Raw genomic sequence first — 14,703 nt, 5'->3', positions numbered from 1 at the left:
AGAATTGAACCCTGACTGCAGTGGATCTATGTTCAGTTCAAACTGTAGTTTGACAATTCTTTAAAAAATATTTTAAAATATTTAAAAATAGCTTAAAATAAGTCCATGCTGCATGCCCACAGCATTACTGAGATTTTCATTGTTTATCCTAGAAATTTTCTGAAGTTTTAAAGAAACCTCAGTGTACCTTCTTGTGCAAAGACTGAAACAGAACAAAACCATACGCTGCTCTCATGAGTCTCACTGTAGTATCTGAAATATAGGACATTTCACATCTGATCATGTTGAATTAATTTCATCTTTTCCCACTTTACCTATACATAGGGAATTGAACCTTTGCTCAACACATTATTATTTCCATAAACACAACAAACATGAACAGCCTTCCTCATATATATTGTTCCTAGGTTTTACCCACATTTCTGAGGGTTAGGAAAATAATTCCCATGGCTACCATTTCCAATTAACACAAATTACAAATGTGCAATGTGATAGAACCATGTTATAATTCATGTGGCTACTTACACGCAAAATCTTCTAGATTCTTTACTAAAATTTCATTTCTACTCTATGTCATACACTCTTCTTTACTAAAATTTCATTTCTACTCTATGTCATACACTCTGTGGTACATACTACACAGAGACCAGACAGTTCCTCAAGGAGCTTCTGGTCAGACTTTAGCCATGATACTATGATACTAGAAAGACAATAAGCAAAGAAAAGGGGATAAATAAGGGAAATTAAGGTTACAATGAACATAGAGTTAGTTTTAATAGAGTGGAGTATAGAGATGCCATCAGAAATCCATTTCATAGTCTGTCTACAGCAATGTAACAAATACAAGAGCATATCTTAAACCACATGTTTAAGCACAGTAGCTGAATCAGTTTTGTTACGATAATTCTGGAGTATGTAAGAATGCAAGTAGTAGCAGTGTACTTGGAAATACAAACCATACAAAATTATAAAAGTGTTATTGTATTAGAGGTACAAAATCCCTTTCTTACACACCATTAAATTAGGGCTTTATTTGAAATCATGTCCTTCTTAAGAGAGCAACCTCTGTGTCCATTTGCAGTAGGCACTTTTCTGGGTTCTTCTGTTTTTTCCCAGCTGAAAAGCAAGTGCAGTTTCAGTGAATGCATTGGTTGACGAGTGAAATGGTTCTCAGAAGCTTCAGAGTATTTTATCAGCAAAACAACGGTTTCAGAACATGGGAGATATTAAATATTTGTTACAACACACTTAAGACACTTCCTGATTCTGCAGGTTATTGCAAAATTGAAGTGTTCTGCAAAATTTTTTCATTAAAATAGAATTTCTTTGTTGTACTTTCTAAGAAAGTTGCTAATATTGCATGGTTCGTACTGCTGGCTCCAATAAATTGAGGCTTTTTTTAAGAGACAAGCATGGAGAATAATTTTATTTTATTATACTGAGGTCTGCTTCTTAGTTTAGTAGCTTGATACTGCAGTTCTTTTCTGATATACATAAGACACCTCAGGTGCTTTCCCCCTTTTGTCCCAAAGCTTGCTGCACTTCTCTTACCTTTCTAGCTCACTCATTTTACTGAATGGGAATCTGTATAACAGCCAGCTTTCCCATTCTCATAAAGCACCAGATCTACCTAATGTACAGAGGTTCAGAGGCACTGTGCATTCTCTTTGGAACTGCAAAGGAGACAACATTTTAAAAAACTCTTCTACCCAAGAACTGTGCTCATATTCAGTGCCGAAGTGACACCAGGGCTTCTCCAAAGTAGAGAGGTAATATGAAGTGAGATACTGGTACTGCAAATGCCGCACATCTTTTTCTGTGCCATATGTAGATTACTGACTATGGATTCAACTTTTGGCTTCCCTACCCTTAACATCTGGGATGTCCCCAAGCAAAATAAGTGCTCCCCAAATACTCTGCTCTTTTTTGTGTGCTGTACTAGCTGTGCACTCCTCCTAATTCTCTTTTTCATGAACCTCAATCCTTTCACAGGCGGATATAAGAGTAAAGTGCCCATCTGACTTGGAAGAGCCTGCCCTCTCCCTTGCCTTTTACTGTGCTGCCCCACACCTGCCCCGTAGTGGACACCATGCTCTGAACCTGCTTTTCTGTCTCTCTCTTCAGAAGATCACTCCCATCTCACAGCTGGAGGAGATCCATTCCCGGGAAACAGGGCAGAGGTGACCTTAAAATAAGAGAGAGGGAGATGCCTACTTGAAAACAGAAGACTGAATACTCTAGAAGTCAGCAAGAGAGGCTTGTCATAGTTTGATGTGTTTTATGTAGGCACCTTGAGTAGTGAAATCAGAATGAGAAGCAACGTTTTCAAAGAGCTAATTTGACCTTAAGAGCCTGAAGGACCTCAAGACCTACCTCTCCCCAGGAACCCTGCTGTCTAAGCACTCTCTTGTGGCCAACACTCACTTTCAGATACTTACACGTGCATTTACTGACACAGCACATAGACCCTTGTTCTCTTGCTACTCTCTGTAGCTTGAGGCTGAAATTTCCAGCAGTCCAGTCACTTTGTGGTGTGTTCCTGTGCAACATTCAAGAGCACACACTGGCTAAACTTTGTGATACGACCAAGTAATTTTTCCATTTCAGTCCAACTTAATCTCTCTTACTTCCCATTTGAGATCCCTTTGCAGCCCCTTGATTTCTGAAGAGAGCTAGCCAAGGCACTCCAGCCTTAGTGATACAAATCACAATAAAATCAAGTACATCGTAAGTCATACTTAAAATACAGTGTTGGAGATTGTCTGCCATAGGTGTGGGCCAGGCAAAAAGAAGATCATGGTAGCTGCAGGCTCTCCAGGTACTTAGCTCTGGAAGACTAGCTGAAGCTCAGAAAGCCTCTGGCATATTCCTGCATGCTACAGGTCTGCTTAGACCCTCCTTAGCACACACAGCTTGACCTAGCTTCCGTACCATCCCCAGCCCTGGTCTGCTGCAGGGAAGCGTTTCTGAGGAGATCCATGGCTCAGAAATCTGTCTTCTGAAGTGCCTGCATGGAAGAAATCCTCTCCTGGCTAGATACAGGATTTTTTCAAGCCCTTTTTTATCACTCTTGCCTTAGGTCTGCTATAAAGGAGAAAAGATCTCACTCCACATAACTGCAAAGAGAAGGGGGATTCCGTAGCGAAAAAGAAGATGAAATTAAAGGGTGGTAAAGCATGAGAAGAAAAAGCAGAGGTCAGAATTTAAAAAAAAAACACAACACAACCACAACCAGAAACAAAACAAGAAATGTTTGTTGTTACAGAACTAGCTTGGGTAGGCAACAGGAAAAGTGGATCAAGTCAGGGAGGTGCAGCCCTTCATAAATCCTGAAAGTCACCAGAATATGTTGTAAGAATGTCATTCTTACAACAAAATATGTGGCAAGATTGTTTGGAAATATAGCCATGTGCTGTACAGGTTTGGGGCACGTTGTCATTTTTTACAAAACCCATGTGTATCTGGCTTGCAATAAACACCGTGTGTGCAGCTTACCGAACATAGAAATTCTGATCACTGCTCTGCAGGCTGGATTTCTCACCGAAATGAATGAGCGGCCTGCTGGCACAGCAATGGGCAGGAATGTTTGGCCCATCGAATTACATGTTTCTGCTGATATGTAATGAAGTGCAGCACTAGGAGTCATTACTGGCTAAGAGCTTTACTGAGAATATCAGCAGCATACACTTGTGTATCTCTAATGGCTGTGATTATGATGCACAAGTGCCAACCAAGCCATCAGCAATACATGGGGCAGAAAACAAACCTCTCGCTCCTTCCCTAAGGTTCAACATGTATTTCCTACTTTTTCTTCCAACTGATATCCTTTTATGTTGTTGGGTTTTTTTGATTTTTATTCTGTCTTCTTTAAGCATAGCAGATCTAGAAAAAACTCATTTTTGCACAACAGACAGGACTGAAGTGCTGTACTGATTTGCAACCAGTTCAGAATGGAGTAGGGTTTTGTTTCCAGTCCTCCAGTCAGGGCAGAACTTTGGGGTTTGTGTCACCAAGACTGTAGTTGATGTCACCCCACCAGAAGCTTTTCCCCATTACAAACATTAACTTAAGTCCTGGAATTATGCGGTCTGCTTGTCTTTAGAGTTATGCCTTTAAACATCTTTGAGAAATATTTCCAAATTTATGCCCAGGCTTCGCTTTGTCGCTGCATGCTAAGCCCCTCCCCAGATGGTAGGTGGTATTTTAGTGCTAACACTCCATTGGCTTCCCCTTCTACATTTCTGTAGTTGTAGTTGATTTCTGACAAACCTTCTTAAAAGTCAGATGATCATATTTATGCAGCATATTTTGCAATTTTAACTCTTAGAAAAAAGCTAATTTGCGTCACTGGCAGAGAACATAAATTCAGATGGTGTGAAACTTGGTAGTGCTTAAGCAAAAGCTGACCACAGCAGTCTGAAGTGTGTGGCCAGTGAGACCATGAATTTTGGTTCCAAGCAGATGAAATTCCTTGGCTGTAGCACAGGAGAGAATGAACAGAAGAAATGCTATTCACAAGCAGTTTAACTCAGTGCCTGGGAAAAATGAAATGACAGCTGTTTGGCTGATGGACATGAGAAAACATTGACACCAGGTGCCCTGACCAAGATGTTAACTTCTCTCTACTATTCTACATCTATTTGGCATTATTGGATTTTGATTGTAGGCAGAGGCCTAGCATTCCCAGAGCTCCTCAGCTTGGGGAACAGACATACATTTTAGAAAGCGAAGACCTTTCTGTGTGGATGCAAACTTGAGAATAATATATGTTCCCATACAAACAGAAGTGACTTAAACTGATACCATCCATACCAAAAACCAAACATTGTCAGTGCTGTAATTATTTACACGGCAGTACAGGTATCAGAGAATTTGACTGTAAGAAGCTAGTGCATTTTACACTCTCTTATCTTGCCCAGTGTCTTGTGATGCTTTACTGTCTCTATGGCATTTTGATGAGTCCAGATGACAACAGGATCATTCTGTCCATTTCTTGCTTGTATAAGGGTGTATGATCATGCAGAAACTTGCTTCACTAATTGCACAGGTGAAGCAACCGTGTCCCATTTCCTGTAATACCAAGTGTATTACTATCTGTGGAGCTCTGCAGTTTATAAATGTTGCTACAGCTTGCTAGCAGAACTACATCAATCACAGTGTCTCATAACTGCTCCGTATAAAATTGTTCTCAGGTGCCAGGGTGTGTTCAGGAAGGCCTGGGAAGAGTACTGCCCAAACTCACGTTAAGCAACAGTGAACAGATGAGTTGCCTTCTTTTCCTTCACTTGTATTAACAAACCCTGCTCCTGCCTGCATTTCCTGTACAGACCCTGACAAGCCACAAGCAGACATTGCTGCAGTGCTGGCCTGCCCTTGAAAATCTGCCAGGAGTGTCTTAGCATTGTTTTCATGGGCTTACTTTGACCTGAATTGATTACTATATTGGGTGAGGAAACAGTAGAAAGGGCACTTGAGGAAGCAAGTTTTAACTGTGATCTTTTCCTCCCTCTGCTCCTTTTTTTGTGAATATTAACATTAACTGTTCCCTTCCCTTTCTGAATGTTTAAAAGGCATCCTTTTTCAGCCTGCAAGCTGATTATGAACAACTTATTCTCACAGCCCTTCAGTGAGGCAAGTAGGTACAATTATCACCATTTTACTGGAAGAATAATTGAGAAACACAGTTCATGGACTGCTTAAGGCCGTATGATAGTTAAAGTCTTTTTTTCTATTTATAGATTTTTGGACAATTTGAAAGTTGCATTCAGAGAAAGGAATCTCAAAAGCATTATCTGCTTTATATAGCGATATACACGAGACCATTGACCCCAATCTAAATAACTTTTTTCACGTTAGCCAATGAGATCAGCGCTTGGTTAAATTTCACTTCACAGTCCAGCTGTCTCCCTGTAAACCCAACACCATCATCCTTCTTGGTGAGAGGGGCGCTCAACAGCAACAGTCAGCACAAGCTTTACTTTAAATCAGTTTGAAAACAAGTTCATGGCATCACTGCAAAGACTTCCATCAGTAATCTTCACTCAGCATAAACCTGTCTTGTATCATTCAGTTTACCTTGGTGGTGGACTTCTTAAGTCACACTTACGGAACAGTAGGAGCACCTGCACCTGCACAGTAGGTGAACTGGCTTGGAGCAATGAGTAACGTCACTCTTCTCGCAGGTGTCTTACTCCCCTCTATCTACATGATCCAACCATCCAACACAGGAAGAAATCCCTGGAACTGTGAGCTTCTGCACTCCTATTTCCGTCTTATCAGCAATAGAGTAGGGTAGAACCATGATGTCTTGCCTTACAGTCTGTTTCATGGCAAAACAAAGCTAACATGCCAAGCCACGACCAATGAACACCGGTGTGCAATGGTCACCCCATGTGCTAGCAACAGTACCAAACTACATTTGCACAATGTATTCCATTCTGAAGTTCTTTGAGGTGTCACTATATAAAAGACACCAGATGGAATATATTTCAATATTATAAAGTTGGACCTTCCAGGAAGACAGAAATGAAATCATGCCCCAAAACTAAGCAGCTACTTTCTGCTAGAAAACTAGTACCTTAGATACCTGTTCAGCATGATTTCCTTTAATCCTGGCATGATTTATCCAGGAAAATTACAAGAACAAATTCACCATTAAGAACAATGGTTTCCAATTTTCATATTGTATTTAATGCTTCATAATATTCCAGGATACAACTGTGTGGTCTTCATAAATACACTGTGCAAAACTAGCAAGTTATGTTTGAGAACAAGTAATTTCCCTTTTTTTTTTACTTTAATAGAAGGATTTGGTCTATGAAGCTATTTGTTCATTTATATTTGTATTTTTATTAATGGAATACATTTCAAGTCACATTTGTCCTTGTCTATTGCCAGGTCATGACATGTTGTTTTCAGTACTTCAGAGGCAACATTCCTTTATTGGGTAACAATTTTAGTAGGACTGAAAACCCTACCAGCAAACAGAACCTCAGGAAGCCCTGCCCCAGCTTTTATTTCTCCTGGGCAGAGATGTACTCATACAGTGGAAGCCCAATATGAACACTGATACAAAAGGTACACCAGCAGGGGCTAGTGTAACATACATGGATGTCATCCCTGGGAGTCAAGAGTTCAAGAAATACAGTATATTGCAAGAGAAAACGTAGGCTGTAGCCCGGCAGTTTCTCCCCACTCCGGACAAAACTAAGGATGCATTGCTGCTTCCATGGTTCACATGCAGTGTCTGTATTGCTTGTACTTTACCCAGTGAAGTAAATTTTGCCTGTAATATGGCAGTTTTAATAATGCATGGAGCCGTAAGCATGCTACGTACTTTCAGCTGAATTTTGCCCTCTATGGAGTAATGGGAACAATATGCTAAAAATATATATAACTTATTTCTTGTGGTGTACAGATTTAATTTAAAAAGACTACAATTTCTTCTGTCCTGTCTCCTACTAAAGTTTCTTTTGTTCTGTCTCCTCTAAGCTACATAAGTAGCTTGCAGCTGCTCTTTTAAACTCGCTTAGCTGAACTTTCTGAATTTTTCCTTTCTCAGTTACCAGCAGCCGATTCAGAGGTTCCCATGGAAACACCAGGGAAAACAATGCAAAGCTTATAGGAGAGCTGCCTGAGCCCCCGCTTTAAATGGGGCTTCACAGTTGTATCATGATTGTGCAAGGGTTGGTGCTTGAAGTGCCTGTGCTAAACTGTCAGAGAACAAGCAAATGACAGCAGATTGATTTTTGAGATAAGAATTATACACAGATGTATACATCTTTGTCTAGCATCATGGAGCCACTTAAGGGAGGTTGTTATATGTTTTTCCACCATTATCCTATGTGTCCTTCTAATTCTAAGAAGCAGCATATTTTCCTCATTTCCATAGCAACACCCATTAGTAAGATGGAGCTGTTCAGCTCGCTCTTTATTGCTGCCAATTTTACCCAACAAGCTGCTTTTGAAACAAACAGTTAAGTATCCAGCCTGTAGTCATTATTTCTCTGCTCCTCATGTGATAAGTGCTGTGGAGACTGGGCAATGTGACCTCTTCCTTCCAGCCATTACATTAATCTGCCAGAACATTAGGAAAAAATGAAACATCCAATTACGGTTTTCAATATAAATAATCTTAGCAATAGTAACTTCATTTTTTGCTGTTACGAGGACTGGGGCAGGACCTGTGTCAGCTCTAACCCTTGAGCTTGCAGACATGTCTGTGTCCTGTGAGTAAATTTAAGCTTAGGACCCTTCAGTTCTGTCTCCTTCCCTGAGTAATGGTTTACCTGTCATCCTGTTCTGCACCAGATGTGGCTCATAGCCAGATGGGGGCTGGCTCAATGCCTGTCTTCTCAATGCGAGTTCATGGATGCTGAGTTTCCACTTCATACAAAATAAAAGCAAACCTGGGGTAGAACACCTCTGACAGAGGAGTATCTGGGGACTGTGGCCACAGGATTCATGGCATCTTGGTCATGTATGGCTTGTTTCCAATTTATGTTGGGGACTGCTTCAGGGTTTGAGTGTCATCACTGTCACAGTGGCATCAGCTGACCATGCAGTGCATGGTGTCCTTAATCCTTACTCAAAGTGAGGAAGCCTTTAATCCTTTGTAAGCAAGTCCTTAATCCTTAGCAAGCTCTGAAGTAGTCAGTTTTATCTACAGATTAAGTCCAGGACAAGTATGGTTGCCATTGTTTGTGACTAAAAGTATGTAACCTTAAAAAGCGTGCAAAATTCTGAAAAGTATATGACTCGAGATATATAGAGTGCTATTTGAGAAAGGAGGATTCCACAGTTATTTATGAACTACAGACATAAACACCACAAAAAACTCAGCTGCTGGCACAAAGGAAGAAGGCAGACAGACAGACAGACAGCACTTACTGTCCTTCTTAGTTGCTACTTACATTGTGGGTAATGCATAGAAACTCCAGGCATGGATAGGGACGCCACAATGATTGATGTTGCACTGAGAAAGGATGGAAGGACAGCCCTTGCTCTGAAGGGCTTAATGTTTGTAGCACTGTACTCCACACAGCAAGAAGTGACAAAGAACAGTAAATCAAACTTGGGATGCAGCTCCTTGCCATCTGGGCAGCTGAGCACTGGTGGTGCCAGAGGCATGTGTCTGCTGCCGGTGTGCACAGAAGAGCTGTGCTCAGCTCACACTTTTCTCTGTGTGGGCCCCACAGCAAAAGCAGGTGGAAACATCTGTGCAGGTGTTCTTCAGACAATAAACTGGTAGGTAAGTGTTAGGACTTGGGGTAAAAATACTTCATTTTCATGGACTTTTTATTTTCCCCAAGGGACTTCCATCAGCACAGATGCCTGGAAAGAATGCACTGGATTTGTATGCCCTGCCAGGGTGCCTACAATGGGACTCCACTAGCTGCAGACCAGAGGTGAGTTTGCTAGCTAGCAGGCCTCCTGCAGCTGTTCTGCAGGCAAATATGTTCCCACAAGATGTCCTGTGTTATGCCAGGGCACATGCCATATATGTCATTTATATGGACAGTTTATTGCAATGGCACTGTCTTTCCCCACAGCTGTTGGTGACACTAAAGCCCTGCTGATCTGAGGGCTGACAACAGGCAGAGCAAGAAGATACTCTCCCTTCTCTGTGACCCTCAAAACAGTTAAGTACGTCAAGAAGAGCTTCACAGACAGAAATTTGTTCCAAACACACATCCTTAATCAGATGCCTACCCTCCCACCCTCGTTCTCAACAGGTGCTGGAATCCACTTATTCTGTGAAAATTAGGTGACACTTTCATCACAGCCAGGAGCCAGGCTGAAAGCAATTGTATCTGTGAGTACTACATTATTTCCAACCCAAGAGATTAAAACACTTAAGAAAGATTTGATCTAAATTTTCTTTTATTTTACTTTTTCTTTCAGATCATTTCTTTCAGGTTTCCTTTCAATGATCTCTGCCAGCAAATAAACCTACTTTTGATTGAAGCAAAAGCTGAGACTAGTCTAACCACAGGACAACAGAACCTGAGACTTCAAGGCAAACAGCACCTAATGTAAGAGTCAGAGAGAAGGTTGCCAATATTGTGTATCTGACAGTAGTGCTTTAACCCCCTAGGAGTTCTGTTTTGCAAGTTGCTGCATGTACCATATTGAGGGATAGCTCCATCTCTGAAGAGCTAAACTTTTAGCAGTAGAAGACAAGCTGAAAAGAGGAATAACTGTATTTTAATACATACACTGTATTATACACATCTTTAACTTCATTTAAACTACAACTTAAAGATAATACATTTAACTAAGACCTAGATACATCTTACCTGCATCTGATCACACACAAGCTAAGTATCTATTCTAAGTGAGCCAGTAGATTTCTTCTATGGTAAATGGAGAGAGAGAGAGAGAGAGAGACATCTTCAGAAGGGATGAAACCCAACTTAAATACATGTGAATAATCCCTCTCTTCAGTAGTAATTTACACAATTAGTTTGAATTAGACATTACTTCAGCAATAGCTGGGTGGGATGAATCACTCTATGTGACTTGCCCAGGGTCACATAGGAAGTTAATGCTGGAGTATGACCCAGAGTCCTCAGCCCAATGCCCCAGCCCTAAAAGCATCTGTCTTCTCTCATGTCCTTCACGTGCTGTGTTTTACCTCCCTTCTGCTGCAGCAGAAGTTTCAACTTCTTGATGTTACCTAAGGAAGTGCATGGTAATTAATACAAAATGTTAGTAATCATGGATCATTTCTATTTCTGTCTGCTGTATTGAAAGGTCATTCTTTCCACAATAATTTAGTCTGGGAAAATTCCATGGGGTTTCTTTTTCATCTGAAATATAGTAAGTTTCACTAAAGCTCTATGTGCTGTGAAAATATTTTTTTAAATTATTGGTATTCAAAATTGGAGACCAAAGCTGCACTTAGAAGCAGAGAACACCTCTTTTAATACAAAGATTAAGAGAAGTTGTCTTTCCTCTCTACTGCTTTCATCATTGTATGCCTACAAAAACGCTTTGCCTGGTATTTCTGGGGTAATCCCTCCCCGCCCTCTGACAGAAAGAGATCATCTGCAGTTGTCGGAGATAGGGTCACCGTCAGGCTGGCATTTGATTTAGCAGATAGCCTGCACCATGTCATTCCCTTCCTATTCTGAGGAATGCAGCTGTTGAGGGTGGCAGGGGCTTAGGGAATGACACTGCGGTCACCCATGTTAACCTCTGGTAATGATCTGAAAGTTCAAACAGAAAAGATAAAGGCTTGTTATTCGCTGACTGAGGTCCTCTGACTCTGCATTACACAGAGACTGCTAATGAGATGGCCTTGATGTCTTTGCTGGCCTTCAGATCTTTCAGCTGGTGGTCATCAGCAGTCTGTCACAAACCTGTTTCTGTTAAGGCTGTAAGCAGAGCTCGGAGAGCTTCTCAGTCCTCTCACATGGGACAAACTGATGAATTCTGATCCAGATGGAGATTTTCCATGTAAAGACTCCAAAAGCTGTTGGTCATAAATGTGTAAATATCATGACAAAATTGTATCATTGCCTTTCTAAGATGAGAGGTGGTAATGAAAACTACGTTATAGTGGTGTCTGCAAGGAGTGAGGACAATCATTTCCTAATACTGGGAATGTGGGTGTACTGGACAGAGGCCCATGGTTCTGCAGACACAAGTATATAAACAATCTCCAATTCAGACAGCAGATTGTCCAGCTTGCCCAGGTTCCGGAGGCGGTCACAGAGTTTCTCATGGTGTTTCCCATGTCAAGTTATGTTGCTTTAGATGTTTCATGCACAGAAACTTTAGAGATCATTGAGTCCAACCATTAATTTGGGACTGCCAAGTGGTCTGGGTTAATGGTTGGACTTAATGATCTCAAAGGTCTTTTCCAACCTAAATGATTCTATGATTCTATAAGCTGCACAGGCAGTGACAACATTTCAAACTATTTTGTCATACAAACTCCCCGCAACAACGTGTGAGAGAATATGGGAGAGATGGTGGATAGGTGCCAAGTGCACTGCTCTACTGGAGCAGCTTTCTGCACAGTGAAAATCGGGAAAGGGTACTCTTACTGGAAGGAAATGTTCATTTTTATCAGCATGTCTCAGCAGAGTGCCTTTCTGTGGTGCTTTCAGTAAATCCTGGATGGATGCTTAGAGAATATTTGGGGGTGTGATCTTCATCTGGGCTCTTCCATACCTGGAAAACAGCATGTTGTGATGAATCTGGCAGTATTGTTCTGCAGGTAATAAAAGAGCAGCTATGATCTTAGGCTGAGGATCGGTGACAGGATGCCTTGAATTTTTCATTGTTCATTAATTTCCACCCTCGTTTTTTCCCTCCTAATTGTACACAGGTTTTATGATGTAAATATCTGGGCTAAAAGACTGTATGTTTATAAATACCTTCATTGCTTAATTTTCAGTAAATACTCTTATTACAGCAGGAGTTTTACACTTAAAATTGCATATTTACTGCTTCCTTGGAGAGTTCCTATCTCACAAAAGGCCTAAGAAATCCTGCAACTTTCTGCAGAGTTTACTGGGATGCCCAAATCACCGCCGCACACTTGGTGCAGGATCTGTCATCTCTTTGCACCTCACCTTCTCATATGTCTCTTCTCATATATCATATGCACCTCACATAATTATGTCTTAAAGACAGAATAGATACAAGTTGTTAAAATTTTGGCCTTCTTTTTCCTTTAGGTGTTGCTAATTCCTGATCAACCTCTCCTGCTCAAACTCGTAACTGTTTTGGAAATGAGCTTTTCTCCAGATACACACATCTGTCTTGGTAAACTGGCCAGACATAAAGCCATTTGCAGAAGCCACATAGTAAACAATTAATACAGAAGGCTCAGTTAGATTAAGAGTATCCTTGAATGTCATTTGAATTTCTCTTAGCAACACTTATATTGTTCAATACCGTGGAGTTATTTGTGCTGCCTGGTCACCTTTGTGCATTTTCCTTTCTCTTATTTCTGAGAAGACCATGGATATGTAACTTCAATGGAGGATCACACCAACAAGAAAAATTTCTTCCTTCTTGGTTTAACTCCATGGACTAATATGACTCAATGCCTCTTTGATCCAGATTATATCAAAATTTATATTTATGACAAATAACTCTCCAGACCACTGTCCTCCTAGTACAAGCTTTCCATGTTCTTCTGGTGTATAAGGTTCAATATTTCATTAATGAGGTTCTTTGTCAGAAGGAATTGGCTATATTCATAGGAGGGAAAAAAAAAAAAAAAAAGAGTCCATATCTCCCACCTGTTCTCCTGTATTAATACTGTTCAGATGAAGCATACAACTTTTAAAATTATATGAGTGCTGTGCTTCTGAGATAGACCCTATCATGGAAACCCAGAAAATCTCTCAGCTGTCCTGCAGGCTCCATGCTTTCCCCAGTCAGATATGTATACTTAAAGATTGTCACATTATCTTATTTTGCAGCAGTTTTCTTGCATCTCTTTACCCACTCTGGCAACATAAAGAGAGTAAATAATATCCCTTTGAGCAAGGAACACGTCAGCCAGGGAATATTATACTTAATTGCAAGAAGCACTGCAAAAAGTTTTCTGGAATGCAATTGCAGCCTGGTAGAGCAAAAAAGAATACAAGATTTTGACCGGAAAGTTGCCGTTCTGGGAAAAAAAAAACCAAAACCAAACCAAAAGCAGAAGAAAATAAAATGGAAAAATAATGAAAATTTGGGTCCTGCGTGCTTATTTTGGGCTTAAGAAATGTGGTGACGCTCATCCCTTCTCTACCTAGAAATCCAAGCAGCATCTATGTGACGGGACTGTGAACCCATTGTGCTTGCCTGTATAATATTGCCTTTACCTAAGATATTCTATAAATAATAATAAATGCCATATCAATAGATTGCAGATTCATGCTTCTCAATTCTCTTCTTTGGAAATCATGTTGCATGAAACTTACCAGTTTGAGCAGACCTGTCTCCTTTCAGACACCAGTCTACATTTATGATTATGTGAGCTGTGCTGCTCTTAAAATCACTGATTTTGTGCATACAGGAGACAGCACAGAACTCAGAATGCAGAAAGCCCATGCCTGGGACAACTTCTAAGCTGGAATTTTCCCAAATGCACTATGCTGCAGATTATCTATATTTTGTTTTTAAAAGATGAAGACATGCAGTTAAATACATCTGTATAAACGTTGCCTGATTTTACCCATAAAGTCATGAGTCAGGACACCAAAATAATGATCTGGCTTAAAAATGATGAAGTTTCCTTTTTTTTAGTAAAACAAATGGGTATCTAGTTGCATTCAGAGCTTTTAATCTCCTCAGTTTGGACTTTTGACCATGCATCAATGTAGCTTACATGTTCAGGCTTCTCTTTTGTAAAACAATGTATTTGTGGAAAAATCTCGGGGGGACAAAAAAAAGCATCATGCTAGGATAGGATGAAAGATGTTGTATAAAAGCAGTGCAATATGTGGGAAGGAATCACAGTTCAGTCCTATCTTTGGTAATTGTTGTACTTTGCAATGTGTTTGCTACACCAAATCAGCTTTGTGATCTTACATCTAGGATCCAGTTTTAGCCCTTTGTATCATTTGCATGATAATGCTACAAGCCAGTTGCACCAGAAAGTACTTCTGCTGATGAAATCTAATTATACAGGCTTCGGTTCAAAGAAGCCCTTTAGTGTAAAGCCAGTTCTGTGGATAACAGTGAAACTGCCTT

The 14,703-nt window shown here is 40.4% G+C and overlaps 1 long non-coding RNA gene across 1 annotated transcript; it reads left to right on the top strand.

The window, feature by feature from the left end:
* The first annotated feature begins 589 nt into the window (after positions 1-589).
* On the top strand, positions 590-13,652 carry LOC308056712. Its single transcript, XR_013924938.1, has 2 exons — positions 590-11,539; positions 11,577-13,652. It is a non-coding gene; the product is annotated as an uncharacterized lncRNA (long non-coding RNA).
* Positions 13,653-14,703: the final 1,051 nt, after the last annotated feature.

This window comes from Falco punctatus (assembly GCF_963210335.1).
Source record: "Falco punctatus genome assembly, chromosome: Z".
Taxonomy (NCBI): domain Eukaryota; kingdom Metazoa; phylum Chordata; class Aves; order Falconiformes; family Falconidae; genus Falco; species Falco punctatus.
The sequence above is the reverse complement of the archived record's forward strand: the minus strand, read 5'-3'. Positions and strand labels throughout refer to the sequence as shown.